Source organism: Rissa tridactyla, chromosome 7, assembly GCF_028500815.1.
Source record: "Rissa tridactyla isolate bRisTri1 chromosome 7, bRisTri1.patW.cur.20221130, whole genome shotgun sequence".
NCBI lineage: Eukaryota > Metazoa > Chordata > Aves > Charadriiformes > Laridae > Rissa > Rissa tridactyla.
Window position 1 is genome coordinate 44,483,621 of NC_071472.1, and position 17,702 is coordinate 44,501,322.

At 51.2% G+C, this 17,702-nt stretch overlaps 1 protein-coding gene across 2 annotated transcripts in view; it reads right to left on the minus strand.

Annotated features, from left to right (window-relative positions):
• The window catches only part of LOC128913027 (fibrinogen-like protein 1-like protein), a 28,321-nt gene that overhangs the window by 8,510 nt on the left and 2,109 nt on the right, over positions 1-17,702 (minus strand). Inside the window, exon 2 of one of the 2 annotated variants that reach the window (XM_054209981.1) lies at positions 7,970-8,129. The exons of the other annotated variant lie outside the window; for it this stretch is intronic. The gene's annotated coding sequence lies outside the window, so the exon portion shown is untranslated. The remainder of the gene's footprint in view (positions 1-7,969; positions 8,130-17,702) is intronic. 2 annotated transcript variants of the gene reach the window in all.

Consider the following 17,702-nt stretch of genomic DNA (forward strand, 5'->3'; position numbering starts at 1 on the left):
GAAGGAGGAAGGGGGGGGACATTTGGAGTGATGGCATTTGTCTTCCCAAGTCACCGTTACACATGATGGAGCCCGGCTTTCCTGGAGACAGCCCAACACCTTCCTGCCCATGGGAAGTGGCAAATGAATTCCTTGTTTTGCTTTGCTTGTGTGTGGGGCTTTTGCTTTACTTATTCAACTGTCTTTATCTCAACCCATGAGTTTTTTTCTTACTTTTCCAGTTCTCTCCGCCATCTAAACTGGGGGAGCGAGCGAGTCGCTGCTTGGTTCTGGCTGCCGGCTGGGGTGAAACCATGAAGCTAGCAAACATGGACCAAAAAATATAATCCTCTGAATGGCTTCATGGCTGCTGGCAAGAGCAGACGTGTTGTGCAGTGATGCCATCTGCTGCTGCCAGATGCCGGAGAGCCGAAACCTGGGAGCCTGCTCTGCAAACGGCTGCAGTGGGTCCAGGGACGCAAGGGATGCTGCTCTTTACTTCCCATCTTTCAAAACCTGAGTTTTCTTGCTGTGGATGAACAGATTAGCACGCCAAGAATGAAATTAAGTGCTTTTACGGTGGTACCTCCACACCGTTCATTTAAACCACTGTGATGATTTAGCGCTTGATCTTCCCTGATGAGGAGGGAGAGTCCCTGGTCCGCCTTGGGGACTCCGTGTCCATGCAATTTCAGCCTGGCTGGGATTGTTAGGAGCCACCTTGCAGGTAGGGCAGGTCATGGCTGATCTCATCATCACTTTGTGCACTGCAAATACTGCAAGTCCTCAGAGAAAACAGGCTCAAGGAGTTTGCAGTGTGTAGACACAGATAACACGGTCAGTCTTTAGCAGAGACAGGTTTGAACAGGGCTTTTGGAAGGTGGCATTGGCACCGGACTGAATGTGACAAGAGCTGTTCAGGAGGAATTTTATTGGAGTTAAAATTAAAAATGTTAGCCAAATTATTTAATTGCATCCCTTTTTCGCCCTTATATCCATGCATAACAGTTGTGCTGAGGTTTGGTACCTCCCCAATGTCCCCAGCACCTGCACATCGGCTGCACTCTCCCCACATGGGGCCGAGCCGTCTCCTGGCCAGGTCCGTGAGCATCGCCCTCAGCACAGCGCGCACAAGGTCACCGCGGGGAGCTGGGTTCACAGGGATGAGACACAAGGACATTTGAATTTGCCAGCATTATTGGTAAAATCCAGCTCACCAGACAAATCCTTTACATTCCAAACCCAAGGACGGAAGAAATAAGATGATACAGATGTCTTCATATCTCCTGGGGCCAGCCTCCAAAGAGGCACTACTGACACCCTTTTACTTTCAAGCCAGTGAATTTTCATATGCACTCACAGCATGTGCAGCCCCACAGCGACGTGGATGACAGGTTTTATCAGTTCAGCAGAACATCATTTGCTTTACAGAGCTACAACCCTCGATTACAGCATCCTCTCCCCTCTGCCTGCAGATAGGAAGTATTTTGAGGTCAAGGCTACTTGTCTCATGAAATACCTTCACAGGTATTAGGCAGCAAAGTGACTTTTCTTTTTACCCTCTCCTAATAATTTGGCTAGGGCTACAGGCTTGGCAGGGCTCAGCCAAGCCCCAGCTGCAGCAGTTACTGCCCCGTCCTGGTTCCCACATCTCAGGAGCCTGCAGGTCCCCACCAAGCTGGCCCTTGCCTCAGGATGTTTTCAGCAGCGCCGTGGACCGGCCCCATGGTCCTGCAGTAAGACAGAGGTGACGGGTGGTCTAGGAGAGGCTCTGGCTCCTGGGGAACCTGAAGCAATTCCTCAGCAGGTGCAGGGACACCATGCCAGGAAGAGGCCCTGCGTCTACGCTGGGGTCACCAAACTTTGCCCCAAAGGGAAAATCGATTAAACAGCAGCTTGCCATTGTCTCCTCTTGGCCAATGCCGAGTGCTACAGTGAGAGCTGTGTGACTTGGCCCTAGGATGGGGGTCTCCTTGCCCCTCTCAATTCCTCGGTCATGGAAACACAGTGCATTCAGAGGAGCTTCCCTGTCCACTCCCCAGCTTATAAAAAGTGCTTCTTTGAGGCCACAGCAAATAGGGATAAGCAAAGAGAGCGGAAAGGACCTCTTCTCAAAGAGACCCTTGGGTGCCAAAGGAAAGGTGCTGTGGTTGGGTGCAAAGGTCACCTCCAGGAGCAGGGGTGGCCACAGCTCCCTACTTCTTTTCCACATGGGTACAAAAGAGGCCCCACAGCTGTGGCTGACCCCAAGGCTGGGTTTCCCCTTGGTGACGCTCAGCTGTGAGCAGATATTTCCTGGCCAGGCATTTGGGAAGGTTGGGGTTGAGCTGTCGAGCGGGGTTTGCATGAAATGGCACTGAATATACTTAAGTATGCATATTTGCACCTGGGATGGCCATCTACTGCCGTTGCCCTCAAAATGATACCCAAGGACTGGCACTTTGGTACCAGGGAGGGTGCTGCCCCCAGCACACGCCTGTTCAGAGGGACAGCTGTTGACAGTCCCTCCTGCTTTAGCACGACTGCCAGCCCAAAAACATGCTCCGGGCTTGCAGGTACCAAGTAAAGCCGAAGCCTTTTGGTCCAGTTCAACAGCTCACTGATGTTGGAAAGAAACTAGAGTCCAGCTGGATTAACTCCAGGTTGGAGCCTGAAAAGGAGGGGTGACACTGGCACACCTGGGGGACGCCTTGCCATTAGCAGCAAAGAGAAAGAGCATCTGTGGTTGTTTCCATGGGATCTGGACCCGTCCCATGTGCTAGGAGCCAGGAGCCAGGCAGCGCTTGCTGCCACACTGGGAGAGGGTTAGCAATGCTGGCGCTGTTTGGGGACCTCCCCTGGCAGCCCTGTGTCAACGGTGGCACGCAGTGGGGTCAGGGTTTTTCCGCAGCCGGACCCCTGTGAGATCATCAGGTGCTGCTCTGCCCACTCCACCGGAATCCCGCCTGCCAGGCAGGGACACAGACGTCACCGCACCACCAGGCAGGCGGCCATCACCGTTGGAGGTGATTGACTGAAAACAGTTGGGGAAAACTGTGACAGAAAGTTTAGCACAGTCTTCTTGGAATATATCAAAGCAGCGTCAGTCATCTAATAGGATAAGTAACTTAAGCTGTGTTGCACAAAGAGGAGCACTAATGGGATATCGCTTTATGCAGGAGATAGTTTGATGTATCTGGGCCACTGCTAACTAAATCCTCCCTGAAGTCCCCTCTTTGTGGCTCTTCTGGCTCCAGGATTAACCAGCTCTTGCCTTTTCATCTGAAAGCCACGAGGCCATCGGCTGCCTGCAGCTCCAACTGCACAGCACCGCGGGGGCCCACGTCACCCTCCGGGGAGCATCAGTGGGGACAGCAGAGTGGCAGCCTCTGTCGGCCACCCACCCAGGGGCTGTGTCCCGCGTTATTTATGGTGGCTCCTGCCTGCACGATGCCCGGGGAGCTGGCACTGAGCCTGGAACTGTGTGGTCCGTCAGGCACTGGGGTGCAGGGCGAGCCATGATTTTGGTTCCTGACAGCTACCTGGGGTGCAGGGGAGAAGCACGTAATGACCCACATGGCCAAAGTCACATTTCGGATCATAACTCAGGCTCGTCCTGACTTTGGAGCACTTGGGGCAGGGTTGACTTCTGCTAGTCCATGAATCCTCTCCAAAACCAAAAGTCTTCCTTGCAGAGAGTCACAAGGCAGGAGAAAGGAGGAGAAAAGAGACTCACAGACAAGGACTGAAGTGCCCTTCTGAAAGAAACCCACAGCAGCCTCAGCTGCCTGTGGGATGTGGCCCCACAAGGACCCAAATGTCCTCCAATTTCACACAGCTGAGGCATGAACCAGAGAAAGACCAATTTTACACCAGCACACGGTTAAGCAAAGTCCTGCACAGAAACAAGGTCTCAGAGCAGCTGTAGGACTTTCCATCAGCAGAGCTGTTTGGGTCCTTGCGCTCCCCCTTACTGCTGTGCACGCATTTCATTCCATCAAACCCCTGGTTCAGCAAGGTGCAACATCCATTTGCAAGACCTGGGACTCACAGCCCAGCAGGGCCTTCTGCAGCAACCCGCAGTTACGATGCAAGCATCAAGGGCTCCATCTGGGAGGTGCTCACAGGTCCAAGCTGGGCTAGCGTCCTCGGTCCAAGCCGCAGTCACCCAGGAAAGCAGTGGCAGTAGAGGATGCACCAGCTTTACTGCTGCAGGGCCATGGTGCTGCCAACCAGCCTGGAAGAGCAGGACGGGGTAACTGGGAGGTCTGAATAGTCATGGGAGCTGACTGAGAAACATCATTCCTCAAGGTGTAGGAACACAAGAGGAAACAGTTTTCAAGCGCAGATCCCAAGAACAGCTGATAGATCAGCAGGGCGCTGTGCCAGGGATCCTGCGCAATTAAAGGTCCATCAAGAGAGGGAGTAAGTGACCCAAAGAAGGGCTTTGCAAACCAGCAGGTCAAACGTCTTTGAGTCAAAGTGTGTGTTTGGAAGCTGCCAGGAATGTCACCAGTGTGGCATCTCCCCAGGTGCCCTCAGGCCAGGCAAGCTGGGGCACAAGCCCCTGCTCTACACAGCCTGGCCACGAGCCAGACCAGTGGCGCGGCCAGCGCGGCGAGACCCACATGTCACCTCTCCCACCACTCGTAGGCTCCTTGCTCCTCTGGGTCACCACCTCCTCAAACTCCCTCTCCAAACACACATGTACCAGACTTGTAAATCTCCTGCTTTTGTTTCTGAAAAGGGAAAATCAGAGAACATCCTCTGAGAGGCAGCTTTATCTCCTCCTTGTATTCAACTCATTTTCTCAGATAAATCCCCTTAGTTCCACCAGGGATTTACAGGAGTTGAAGGCTGTTTCAAATAAGCCCAAACACTTCTCTTTCCTATATGCACATCTTTCAACTTCAAGACAGCCTGACAGCGGTTCTTAAACAGCCTTCAGCCTGAGACAGGCATCAAAGGAAGAACTGGCGGGGCAGCAGAGCAGGCTGCCTTCTTGTCCTAAGTTTGCAAAGGAATCACGAGATAACAAATAAATTCCCCAACTAATGTGAACGTTTCGTGCTGAAAGGGTTTTCTACAGCATCTGAGGAGGTTTTGGGGTACGTGTACATGCTGAGATGGCATCTAGAGGCTTTGATGTTAAGGCACCAGTCTCTTACATTCACAAAGAAGCATCTGAAAATAAGCTCTTAGGGTTCAAAAGTTTGAAGACCAACAAAGTTTTCCACCCTTCAGTAGAAAAGTGGCCAAGAAATAACTGACAACTTCAGTACAGTATTATATAACCATAAACATTTGCAAAGTTTCAAGAATAAAGACTACAAAGCATCTACTAAAGGACAGAATTTCAACAGGGGGATTTTTAGAATTGCTTATGTGATTTTAAAGAGAAAAGGGATGAAGAGGTTTCATTTCCCAGAGGGGTTTATGGCTCTGCAACCATCACATTTTGGAGTGCTGAGCAGAGCATTGTGACAGCATTTTCCACTACAAAGTTCTGTTTCTACCCTGAAAATAATCCTGATAAGTTTTCATCTGGGTGCAATTAAAGACTTCAAACTTTGAGGAACTGAAGCCACACGGACCTCCCATCTTCAGGTTGTCTGTGGTGGTACCTCCTCGACAGCAACACTGTCCCATTGCTGAGGTTCACACCATTAACACGTACCCAGGAACACTTGTCTTCTGGGCACAGACTGTCCTCATAGCTGATGGTGCGCCGCCCCAGTTTCAGTATCTCACAGAACGGAACTCTCCATGAGTGACTGCAAGGACAGCCCTCTCCTTCCCAACGGAGCCAAACACATGGCCTACAACTTGGGTGTCCTTTCGAGCCTCAAACCGCTCTTCAGGAAATCTCTGGTGCCGTCTGGGGACAGTGTGGACACATTGTCCAAATGCAGGACTGCCATCTCCTGGGCAGCTGGGAAACTTGGTGTGCAACAGCCCCAGAAAACCATCCCGGACTAACTCAGAGACGTGGCTGAGAAGGCGCTGCGATGACAGGTACTGCCCATGAAGACAAACCTAACCTTTGGGTACTTCAAAAGCAGCGTCAGTAGAAACTCCAGGGTCTGTGGCCAGCCCGTGTTTAACCTGTGCATCAAGCAGAACATAATTCCCACCACTGGGTGATGCAGTTTGGCTCTAATGCAAAAATTAGCAGGCTGTTGTGCATTGAAAGTCCCTGGAGAACCAATTGGGCCTGAACCGACACCCCCCACCATCCCATGGCACCTTCGTTTCTTGCACGACTTTTGTCAGGCTAAAAAAAGAATGGGGGAAACCAGACCTTCACCAGATGATCCTGCACTGGTGCCAGAGGGTTGCCGTGCCTCAGAGACCTGGAGGGACACGCGCATGGCCCCATGCTGGCCACACGGGAGACAGGCGGCTCACCCCCCATTCCTCCCCACGGCCCCCTGCCCTGCCTCTGGTGACCCACCTCCCCTCCGCCCCCCCCCCCCAACCTGCTCCCCAGGTCTGGACCTGCCTCCCAAACTCCCAGGGCCCTCCTCTTCCCATTAGACTCCAGTTTTCCCTCTCCTCCCCGCCACCTCCTGCAGCCCAGAGAGGCGGGTATGAGCTACAGGGAATTTCAGCCCAAGCAGTTTAAGGTCTGACAAAATTACATGTAATGGAGCTGAGCTTTATGGGAAGCGCCACGCAATGCTTTTTTCACTGTCTGTGAGCGGCCTGTGCTTTGAAAAGAACTCCTCCAGCATCTCACAGAAGTAATGTGAATGCTCAACAGCCGTTCTTAAACTCACCCCTAGATTTACGGCATTAAATCTTCGTTCCGGTAGCAGCAGTAAATAAGAACAAGCATGGCCATAATAAAGCTTTAGATACTCCAGGATTAATTTTATGGTCTATACGTGTGTGTGGAAATTAGGGGAAGAGGCTTACGTGGAGTAGAAAAACTATGGAGCCCCAGAGAATCATTTAGGACAGCTGGGTGCTCCCCCCCATCGCCGGTTGCTCGGTGTGGTAGGATGGCAGTGGGAAGCTGGGGAGCCTGGTGGGTCCTGCCCCTGCCACGCACCCGGCAGGATGATGAGGGGCAGTTTTGGCAGCACCACAGCAGGAGACAAGGAACCGCCTGAGAAATGAGGGTCAAGGAAGGGCATTTGTCAGGACAGAGCCAGGCAGAGGACGCACCACTGGAGCAGGCTCTGATCCCACGGGAAAACTTGGAGGTGATCGGGCTGAGACTAAGCCAAGCACAGCAGGACACCGGTGTGCCTTTTTGTGTGGGAAGGACAAGCCCAAATTTAGCCCAAATGTAGAAGCCAGGTTAAAGATACCAAGTGTAGCAACGCAGCAGAAAGAGAGACTGTCTCCATCAGCGCTGTGCAGGCTGTCAGAGAAGCCAGTTAAACACCTACTCTGTGACTGCATTTCTCCTATTAAGTGACCTTGTGAAGTCATTTCTTGCTGCACAACACGGCACTTGCACAGGAAAATAAACATGAGATGACCTTTGTGCTCCTCAGCAGCCATGGCCACGCGAGGCCTGGCAGTCATCCGCGCACCCCAGCTCTCTCCAGCGCCTTGGAAAAAGCATCCAGGGTGCAGCTGATTTCGGTTGTCAGGAAAATATCTTCTCTCCCTGAGCATACTGCTGGATCTTGACATTGCATCACGTGGGGAGAGAGAGAGGGATGCATTTGCAGCTGCATCCATTGGTAGGCACTCTTATTCTGTTATTAACTTCATCCTCACGTTACGGTATTACCACTATCTCCTGCCCGTCAAACGATCGTCTAAAATGCTGTACAAAATCTGTACACCACCAAACACTATGTTCGGTATGTTAACTGATGTGTTACAGGGGTACTCAAAGCCCAAACCTCTCTGATTCTACCATTACCAACCCTCAAACAAACGCCCTGTGAACTGAAATGCTTGTATTACTCCACCAGCAGAAATGATGTAATCCTTCTTCTAATAAAGCAATCTGGTAAATACATGATAATAATCCGGTAATTACATTTACAACCTGACAAATATTAAGTGCCAGATCCAGATACTCTCGTGTCTGCCGCAGAAATGAGCGCCGCTGTCGTCTCTGTCGCTCAGGAGCAGAGCTGCTTCCAGTTCACGCATCCACTCGTGCCGACCCCTCCTGGGCAAGCTGCTAACACGAGCATCCGTGTGCCCTGCAGACAGCAAGCGGAAAAGGCCAAGGAGCAGAGGGGCAGGGGTTAGGAGAGCGACACGGACAAGAAGTGGGCTTCAGAGTGGACCGTGGCTCCCAGGGCTGGAGACAGGACAGAAACCTGAGCTTTGCCTTGGGTCGGCTCTTATGAGCTGTTGTAACTTATATCGAAGTAAACGCCATTTCTTAATAAGCTTCAACCACATTTTGGGACAGCTTCAGGATTTAAACAATACGTAATTTACACATAAAAGGGATCACTGAGGACCAAAAGTGACTGGGAATGCCATGAAAATATCAAAATCAGCTTAGTCCTGCTCCTGTTTTTCCACAGGACATGAAGATTTGTCAAACACAAAAGCTGCATATTTATATTTAAGAACTGATAAAGTCTTCCATGTTATACATATCTGTAGGAACATAAAGTTGATGTCTCCTGGTATCTTGGGTTACAGCTGGGACACAGCATGAGAAAAGAGATGGGAAAACTCAATGAGGGAGTACCCACAGCAGTTTAAAACAGCAATATATCTGATTAATCACCTTCTGCATTACACCCAGGGAAGTTAGCAGTGAGTTACATACACACTAGGGTCCTTTCATACCACCAAAGTGATGGGAAAAGGCCTTTGTGCTCCTGAGAACCAGGCTATAACTGAGCACCACTGAAGAGATCTCCATCAAACCAAAATGGGTTTTTGTTCATTCAGTCCAAAGGGAGAGTGCAAACTTTAATTAACTCAATAGCTGTCAAGAGCTCAGAGACCTGCAGATTTATGGTGCTGGCTGGAAAACTGCAGAGCATCAGCAGTACAAGCCGGCCCTGCCACGCTGATGACTGTCAGGGAGCAAGAAGAGCTGGGTAAGAAACTTGCCTGACCTCCTGGAGATGTGCTAGTGCCAGGGCAGCTCCACACCACGTCTGCAAAAAAATGCCAAAGCCCAGAAAAAGCAGCAGCCCAAGTGCATAGAATCATAGAATCACAGAATGGCTTGGGTTGGAAGGGACCTTAAAGCCCACCCAGTGCTGCCCAGGGCCCACCAGACCAGGTTGCTCCAAGCCCCGTCCAACCTGGCCTTGAACCCCTCCAGGGCTGGGGCAGCCACAGCTTCTCTGGGCAACCTGGGCCAGGGGCTCACCACCCTCAGAGAAAATGAGGCCATTGGGGCCATCCATGAGGATGCTGGCCATTTCCAGCGGGATCCTTGCAAGGAGCTGCAACATGGAATTTGTGAATAGGAAGGGAAATTCAGTGAGCTCCGGGGGCTCTAGGGCATCTCTCCTGGGAAGTGATGGTACAAACAGGACTAAACTTCCCTTTTTCCACATGGACAGTCAAGCTTTAGCTATGCGGGGTTGTAGCAAAGCACAATTCCTGCCATGCAATGGTCAGTACCACCCAAAGCCCTGCGCCTCTGGCAGCAGAAAACCAGCAACACAGGGATGTCACTTGGGGAGGACACCAGAACAAGCCTGCTTGGGACCCACGGGACTAGAGAACCAGAATGCAAGACAGAAACAACCCTAAATATGCTTCTGCGTATCAAGCACTGCCACATCTCCCTGCTAGCTTGCAGGTGACATAGCTGAGCTGGTGTAAAGTTATCTCTGACCAAGGGAGGAGAACCCACATCACCCAGTAGGTGCCAGTTCCTCCAGACAGACACATGGATTCTTAGCACACCAAAATATAGGGCTTTCCAGGACATACCTTCACCATGGGCTTTGTGACCCTCAGATGACATGTGCACCATGTGGGTGCAGAACATCTAATGCTCAACGGTCTTAACTCACAGTCCTTGTCCCAGATCACAGATTCCCTTCCCCATCCTTCGCGGGGAGCTGGACTGTTGGGACTGCCAGCGGCCCACTTGCTGCCAAAGGACACTATCAGACAGATCTTCCTTCCCTTCGTTCTAATACGAGTAGGGCACATGAAAGAAAAAGCTAAAGTAAAAGTGCTGTGATGGGCAGAGAAGTCCTCCCAGGTTAGAAGATGCAAAAAACAGAAGCAGCAACTGGAGACGACGGTCTGTCTCTATGTGCATCACAATCTGCTCTTGGATTTCACAGGTATTTAGGGACACTTCTGCATGAAATATGAACCTGCCACAGTGCATTGGTTCCCATGTGGCCCTCCTGCGCATGACCAAAAAGTAAAACCTTTTGTCAGGCCAAGAATGGCAAGCTGGTGCCATTTCGCGGTCAGTAGACCACACTGTTCCGAGCCCCCAGGCACAGCTGCTTCCCACCACAGACACCCAGGTCTGCACCGAGGACAAGATGCCTTTTTCTTCACCTTCAGACTTCATGCCCTTGGTTTCCCTATGGGATCTTCTCAACTCTCATTTCCAAACCCATCTTCTTCCTGCACTGAGCCTCTCGTCAGGACAGGCAGGCTGAGCTGCGAGAGGTTTTGAAAGAAGTGAAGTACAGCCACAAAGCCCCTGCTGCCCTGGCAGATGTTGTCACGCAGCCCAGAAGGCGGGCAGAAGCCTGGAAGCTGGTGCAGACCCTGCTTCACGGTGTCCTCTCTCAGCAGCCCCGGGAGAGGAGCAAAGAGAGCAGCAAGCAGGGCTTGCCAGAGGAGGTGGGTGTGACAAAGGTGGATCTAGAGGTGGAGATCTTTTCTCCCAGCCAGCAATAGGGAAAAACAGCCCTCGTGAAAACTGTCTGGCAAGCACTGGAACTGCTAACACATGAGCACCCAGGTGTGGAGAAGGATAGGAAGGGTAGGAAGACCCCAATGCATCTAAGGGGTGCAGTGGGGTATGGGATCTTGAGGAGGTAACTGGATGAAGGGGAGGGAGGATGGGCATGAGAAGGCAGTCCAATACCACTCTATTGCTGGGTCTTTTGTACAGCCTGAAGGCAGAGAGTGTTACTAACATATATTACTGATAAAGAGCACTTTCCCTCCTCAACTCATTGCCTGGCCCCTTCAAACATAAGAACAGCTGAACTAAATCAGATCAAGGGTCTACTTGATTGGTGGGATGAATCCTACAACTGGAGCATAGCTATCGATGGCTACAGGCTGTTCAGAAGGGACAGGTGAGGAAGGAGGGGCAGAGGTGTTGCCCTCTATGTTAAGGAAGGGATGGAGTGTGAAGAGATGTCCCTAAAGAACAGGCAAGAGGAAGTTGAAAGCTTATGGGTAGCAATTAGAGACCGAGGCAACATGGTGAACCTTGTGGTTGGTGTCTACTGCAGGCCGCCTGATCAAGGGGAACCTACTGATGAAGCCTTCTTCCTCCAGCTACAGGAAGCATCATACCTGAAGGCTCTCATCCTGCTGGGGGATTTCAAGCACCCCAACATCTGCTGGAAAAGTAACATGGCGAGCTGTAGACAACCCAGGAGGTTCCTGGAGTGCCTCGACGATAACTTCCTAAGACAGGAAATAGACAGCCCCACCTGAGGGGATGCCATACTGTACCTCATAGTCACCAATGCGAGTGAGTTCATCAGGGATGTCAGGATTGGAGGCAGCCTGGGCTGCAGTGACCATGCACTGGCGGAGTTCACGGTCCTGAGGGATATGTGCCAGACAAGGAGGCTAGTCAGGACCCTGAATTTCAGGAAAGCGAACCTCCGGCTCTTCAAGGAGTTGGTCAATAGGACCCCCTGGGAAATGGTCCTCAGGGACAAGGGGGCAGAACAGAGCTGGCAGATCTTCAAGGACGCTTTCCATAGAGCACAAGAGCTCTCGATCCCCGGGTGTAAGAAATCAAACAAGAAAGGGAAGAGACCGACATGGCTGAGCTGGGACCTGCTGGTCAAACTAAAAGGCAAGAAGGAACTGCACAGGCAGTTCAAGCAGAATCAGGTGTCCTGGGAAGAGTATAGGCATGCTGCCCGGGTATGTAGGGATGAGGTCAGGAAGGCCAAGGCACGGCTGGAGCTGAACTTGGCAAGGAATGCTGAGAATAACAAGAAGGGCTTCTACAGGTAGGTCAACCAGAAAAGGGAGGTTAAAGAAAGCGTGCCCTCCCTGATGAGCAAGAATGGCAAACTGGTAACGACAAACGAGGAGAAGGCTGAGGTTCTCAACAACTTTTTGCCTTGGTCTTCACTGCCATCCTCTCTCCTCACGCCTCCCGGGTTGAAGGACCGCAAGATGGGGACCTGCAGGACAAAGTCCCTCCCACTGTAAGTGAAGACAAGGTTCGTGACCACCTGAGGAACCTGAACATACACATGTCTATGGGACCTGATGAGATGCACCCCAGAGTCCTGAGGGAACTGGCTGATGTAGTTGCCCAGCCACGTTCCCTGATATCTGAAAAGTCATGGCAGTCAGGTGAAGTCCCCGGTGACTGGAAAAAGGGAAACATCGCACCCATTTTTAAAAAGGGTAGAAAGGAGGACCCTGGGAACTGCCACCCTGTCAGCCTCACCTCTGTGCCTGGGAAGATCATGGAACAGATCCTCCTAGAATCTATGCTAAGGCACATGGAGGACATGGAGGTGATTCGAGACAGCCAGCATGGCTTCACCAGGGGTAAGTCCTGCCTGACCAACCTGGTGGCTTTCTACAATGGAGTGACTGCATCAGTGGACAACGGAAGAGCAACGGATATCATCTGTCTGGACTTCTGCAAGGCCTTTGACATGGTGCCCCACAACATCCTTCTCTCTAAGCTGGAGAGATAGAGATTTGGTGGGTGGACTGTTCGCTGGATAAGGAACTGGCTGAATGATTGCATTGAGAGGGTAGTGGTCAATGGCTCAATGTCCAGGTGGAGAGGGGTGACAAGAGGTGTCTCTCAGGGATCCATACTGGGACCGGTGCCGTTCAATATCTTCATCGATGACATAGACAGTGGAATCAAGTGCACCCTCAGCAAGTTTGCTGATGACACCAAGCTGAGTGGTGCGGTCGATGTGCCAGAGGGACGGGATGTCATCCAGAGAGACCTGAATGAGCTAGAGAGGTGGGCCCGAGCAAACCTTATGAAGTTCAACAAGGCCAAGTGCAAGGTCCTACACTTGGGTGGGGACAACCCTCGTTATCCATCCAGGCTGGGGGATGAGGTGATAGAGAGCAGCCCTGCGGAAAAGGACTTGGGGGCACAGGTGGATGAAAAGCTGGACATGAGCCAACAATGTGCCCTAGCAGCCCTGTCCTGGTTTGAGGTAAAACAGAACCAACTTTCTGTTCAGTAATTTTATTTCTTAGCTAGGCCTCTTCTAACTCTCTGAAATTAACAACATGTTGTGCCGAAAATGGTTCATTCTCCGAGTGATAAGACCAATGTTTACAGTTCATGCCAAGGAAGGCTACACAGAGAGGCTCTTGCTTACACTTACTGCTATAACAACCAAGGTCAGCTAATTTTGTTATTTGCCCCATTGGAGGGTTGGAAGCAGAAAAACGTAGAGGGGTCCCACCTTTGGGAAGAGCGGACAGGACAGGTGACCAAAAATTGACCAACAGGGTATTCCATCCCATCTGCCGCATGCTCACTGTAAAAGCTGAGGGATCAAAGGGTCAGCTCTCTCTTCCTTCAATGGCTGATGTCTGAGGAGGACGCTGTCTGTTCATCTGCCTTTGATCCTGATCTGTGGGTTCCTGATTCCATCTGTGGAATCCAGTTCCCACCCATTGCTGAGTCCAGTCTGGGACTTCCCCAGTGCCTGATGGTGACGTCATCCTGGGACCTTAATACAGTTTTGTACATACTGTATCTATTTCATTATTTCCTTTTTATTTTATTATTAATCTTTCATTAAAGTAGTTTAGTTTCTTCTAAACTCATAAATCTCTTTATCTCTCCTCCTCCCCTCTGTGTACGAGAGGCTGGGGGGGGAAGCATCTGTCGCCGGCCATTGTCCAATTTGGCCAAAACCACGAGAAGCCCAGAAGGCCAATCGCATCCTGGGCTGCATCAAAAGAAGCGTGGCCAGCAGATCCAGAGAGGGGATTCTCCCCCTCTGCTCTGCTCTCGTGAGACCCCACCTGGAGCACTGTGTCCAGCTCTGGAGCCCTCAGCACAAGAAGGACACAGACCTGTTGGAGTGGGGCCAGAGGAGGCCAGAAAGATGATCCGAGGGCTGGAGCCCCTCTGGTGTGAGGACAGGCTGAGAGAGCTGGGGGGGGTTCAGCCTGGAGAAGAGAAGGCTCCGGGGAGACCTTAGAGCCCCTTCCAGTCCCTAAAGGGGCTCCAGGAAAGCTGGGGAGGGGCTGTTTGCAAGGGCATGGAGCAATAGGACAAGGGGCAATGGTTATAAACTGGAGCAGGGCAGGTTTAGATGAGACATGAGGAAGAAGTTCTTTACACTGAGGGTGGTGAGACACTGGCCCAGGTTGCCCAGAGAGGTGGTGGAGGCCCCATCCCTGGAGACATTCAAGGCCAGGCTGGATGAGGCTCTGAGCAACCCGATCTAGTTGAAGATGTCCCTGCTGACTGCAGGGGAGTTGGACTAGATGGCCTTTAGAGGTCCCTTCCAACCCAACATATTCTATGATTCTGTGATTCTACTTATCCCACCAGCATCATCTGTGATAGCTGCCATGAGTCTCTAGAGAAGCGCAAGAACAGGGCAACGAGATGCTATAATTTCCATGAGAACCTTTTAGCCTTCTAATACCTTAAGCCGAGGGATTCTCTGGGCTGGATGTCATTCCTGTCCTCCCTTGCCAGCTATTAAAACAGTAATAATAGTTTCTTGGCTATCTCAGGCTTTCCTGTATTCCGGGAAGCACATGCCATCATTTGTAGAAGCTCATAACTAGCAAGAGGTCTCCCACCATCAGGAGGCTAGAGTGGGGGTGCTGGCAAAGATCCTCCTGCTCTTCAGGGCTCCGTTTGACTAACGCTGCAAATTGCTGGCTGTGGCAGCTGAGCAGCAGCCTGCACCGAAGATTTCAGGGCTGAGAAGGCAAGGGGGAAGGTGCAGCAGCGGAGTTTGCTGCTATCCAGGAACCTGGAACCTGTAGGGTGTTAACCAGCTCCCATATCCCTGGGTTGATATGGCAAGATTTCCCCCGAGCACCAGGCTCCTGGCTCTGGTATCCAAAAGGTTTTCTGCCACTACAGCTGATTTTAGAAGCAGCGGTGGAATTGCTGAGGCTGTGGACAGGTAGGAGGCTCCCGATCCTCCTTGCTGTGATAACAGGAGGGAGTCTTTTTCCTAAGAGTCAGAGATATCAAACACCATCCTAGAAGATAGTTTGAGTTTTGTATACTTGGAAAGTGCTTTGGCTAGGCATGTGAAAAGACTTCAACTGGAAAAGGAAAATCCTTGATTGCTAAGAATCATTTTACTATGAAAAATTTTGAAAGAAATGAATGTTTTTGTAGGTTATTCAAATATGGAAAAAGAACCACAGGAAGCTCTGCTCGTGCCTCGGCTTCAAGGATGTGAAGAGGTTGAGGAAGGTCACTTTGTAGAGTGCAGCAAAAATACAGGAGAGCTGTCAGAGTGATTTCATATGGGAATAAAATGCAATCTCAAAGCTTTTGGGAGTGTGTGAAGAGCTAAAACACCTGCTAAGCATACCCTGCAGAGTACACCCAGGAAATGGTGTGTCTTCACTTCAGCTAAGGATGCGGGGAACTGGCACTGCAGGGATCAGGAGAAGCACAACTGTCTTACAGTGACAGTAACCAGGAAGGCTCCTTGACGCAGCAACATAGCCAGGTGCATGCTTGCTCCCAGAAGGTTGCAAAAAACATATCACAGGCTCTTAGAGATGCAATACCATCTACCAACACAAGGGGTTTGGAGCGTCTTTGAGGGGCTATCTGTTCCTTGAGCCCTGCACAGATGCCATACACCACTTTAGGCATATGGTACGGATGTGTACAAGGTGGTGTTGTCCTTGAAAATGAGGGGACGTTTGGCTTGATGGCCTTACGAGCATTGCAATTGCTCTCAGAAAGGAAATGGGCCCAGAATAAACTTTCCTGCTTGAGCTGAGGTGCTGAGCACAGACACACACCCAGATGTGTTTGTGAGTCAGCAGGGCACGGCTCTTCAACACACTGCATTTCCTCTCCTGCTTGAAAGTGTGTGCTGCAGGGCACAGCGTCATTTCTTCAGCACAGAGGAAGGGGCTCAGCCTCCCACAGAAGGTGCTCTGGAAGTCTGCAGTGGGGTTAGTCCAGGCTCCAGGCTGGGCCAGAGCGCAGAAGTCTACAGAGGGAAATGTCGGGAGCAGATACACGTATTTATCAGGTATTTTCTACCAGTGGAAATGTGAAGTGTTGGAGACAAACACGATATGGAAAGGAAACGCCAGTACATACTATCTGCTTCTCACAGTAACTGTAGAGTCCACCCTCTGAGCACTGGCTGAGACAGAAACCAGCTCCCAACCAGAAACCAGGCTCTTCAGGCTGCGAGCAGCAGCCACCAGCACTCTCACTCCCAGAGGACTTGCAGGGTCACTACCAAGCAGACCAGGAAAACCAGAACCAAAGTCAATCCTGGAGCGGCAGCTGTGCAGCAATGCCTTCCTAAATCTGTTCCAACAACCTCCCCAGCCTGCACGCTGCTGGAGTGAGATCACGTTTGGAGCTCCGGTTCAGCATGTTAGATAAGCTGAACAGATACGGAGGCTGGCATTTGAAAAATGGTGTTAACTGCACTCTCCAGCAGCACGGATGCACCGGCAAGTGGATGTGCTCTGCGTGTACCTGATGCATGACTTCCACTGCTGCTATCGACCCCTTTACACCAGAAGAGAGAGCATCTGCTTACAGCTGAGCGATGCATTTACCCTGTCTCTCACATCTGCTCGCTCTTCCTGAGGAAAGAACTTGTCTTTCTAGTAACCTGCTCAGAAACTAAGACTTCAGAAGAGAAAATCATGCAAGAAGGGAACGCCTCTGTTGGTCTGAAAGACGGGGATATTGAATACATGCCTGGTTCGTTTAGGAGATGGATAAATGGAAAAGAATGAGCTCTTGTTATGTTTGGGGATTCACTTATTTCTCTCTCTGCTCAGGTTTTTTAAAGCAATGGGCGGTGTTGGGAAGCGGGTGCTTGGTCTCCAGGGAAATCCCCGCAGGCTGTCAGGCGTCTCTCCAGATCAGCTCAAAGGCTGATACCCCCTCTCACTCTGCACTCCTCAGGCAGGACACTTCAGTCCGCTCCCATTCTGCAGCCCAGGAGCAAGTCATGGAGAAAAAACACAGCACCCATCAGAGGCAAAACCACCACGGTGTGCTGTGGGAGCCAGCGTGGCAGAGGCAGGGTGACAGCTCCAGCAGCAAAAGGAAGCCAGTGGCAGCAGGACCAGGCGCCGATAGCAACAAGAGCTGCGGGGCCCCTGTGCTGCACTCGTCAGGACACTGCGGCAAAAGGAACCGCGCTGATACCCAGCAGGACAGTGTTGAATTATTGTGGCTGAATTACCCAGGGGAACTGCTTGGTGTTCAATGGTGTAGTCCCTGGATTTAAACATGAATAGGTAGGGTCACACAGAGAGGGATTTTCTTATTCTCTGACCATACGTAAATGCTGCAACATCTGGCAGACTTCCAGCTCTGCTGTTTCAGTTTCCTCTTGTGGGGCTGGCTCCTTGCTCCTCTGCACCCAGCCCAGCCTGGCCTCGCAGCTCAT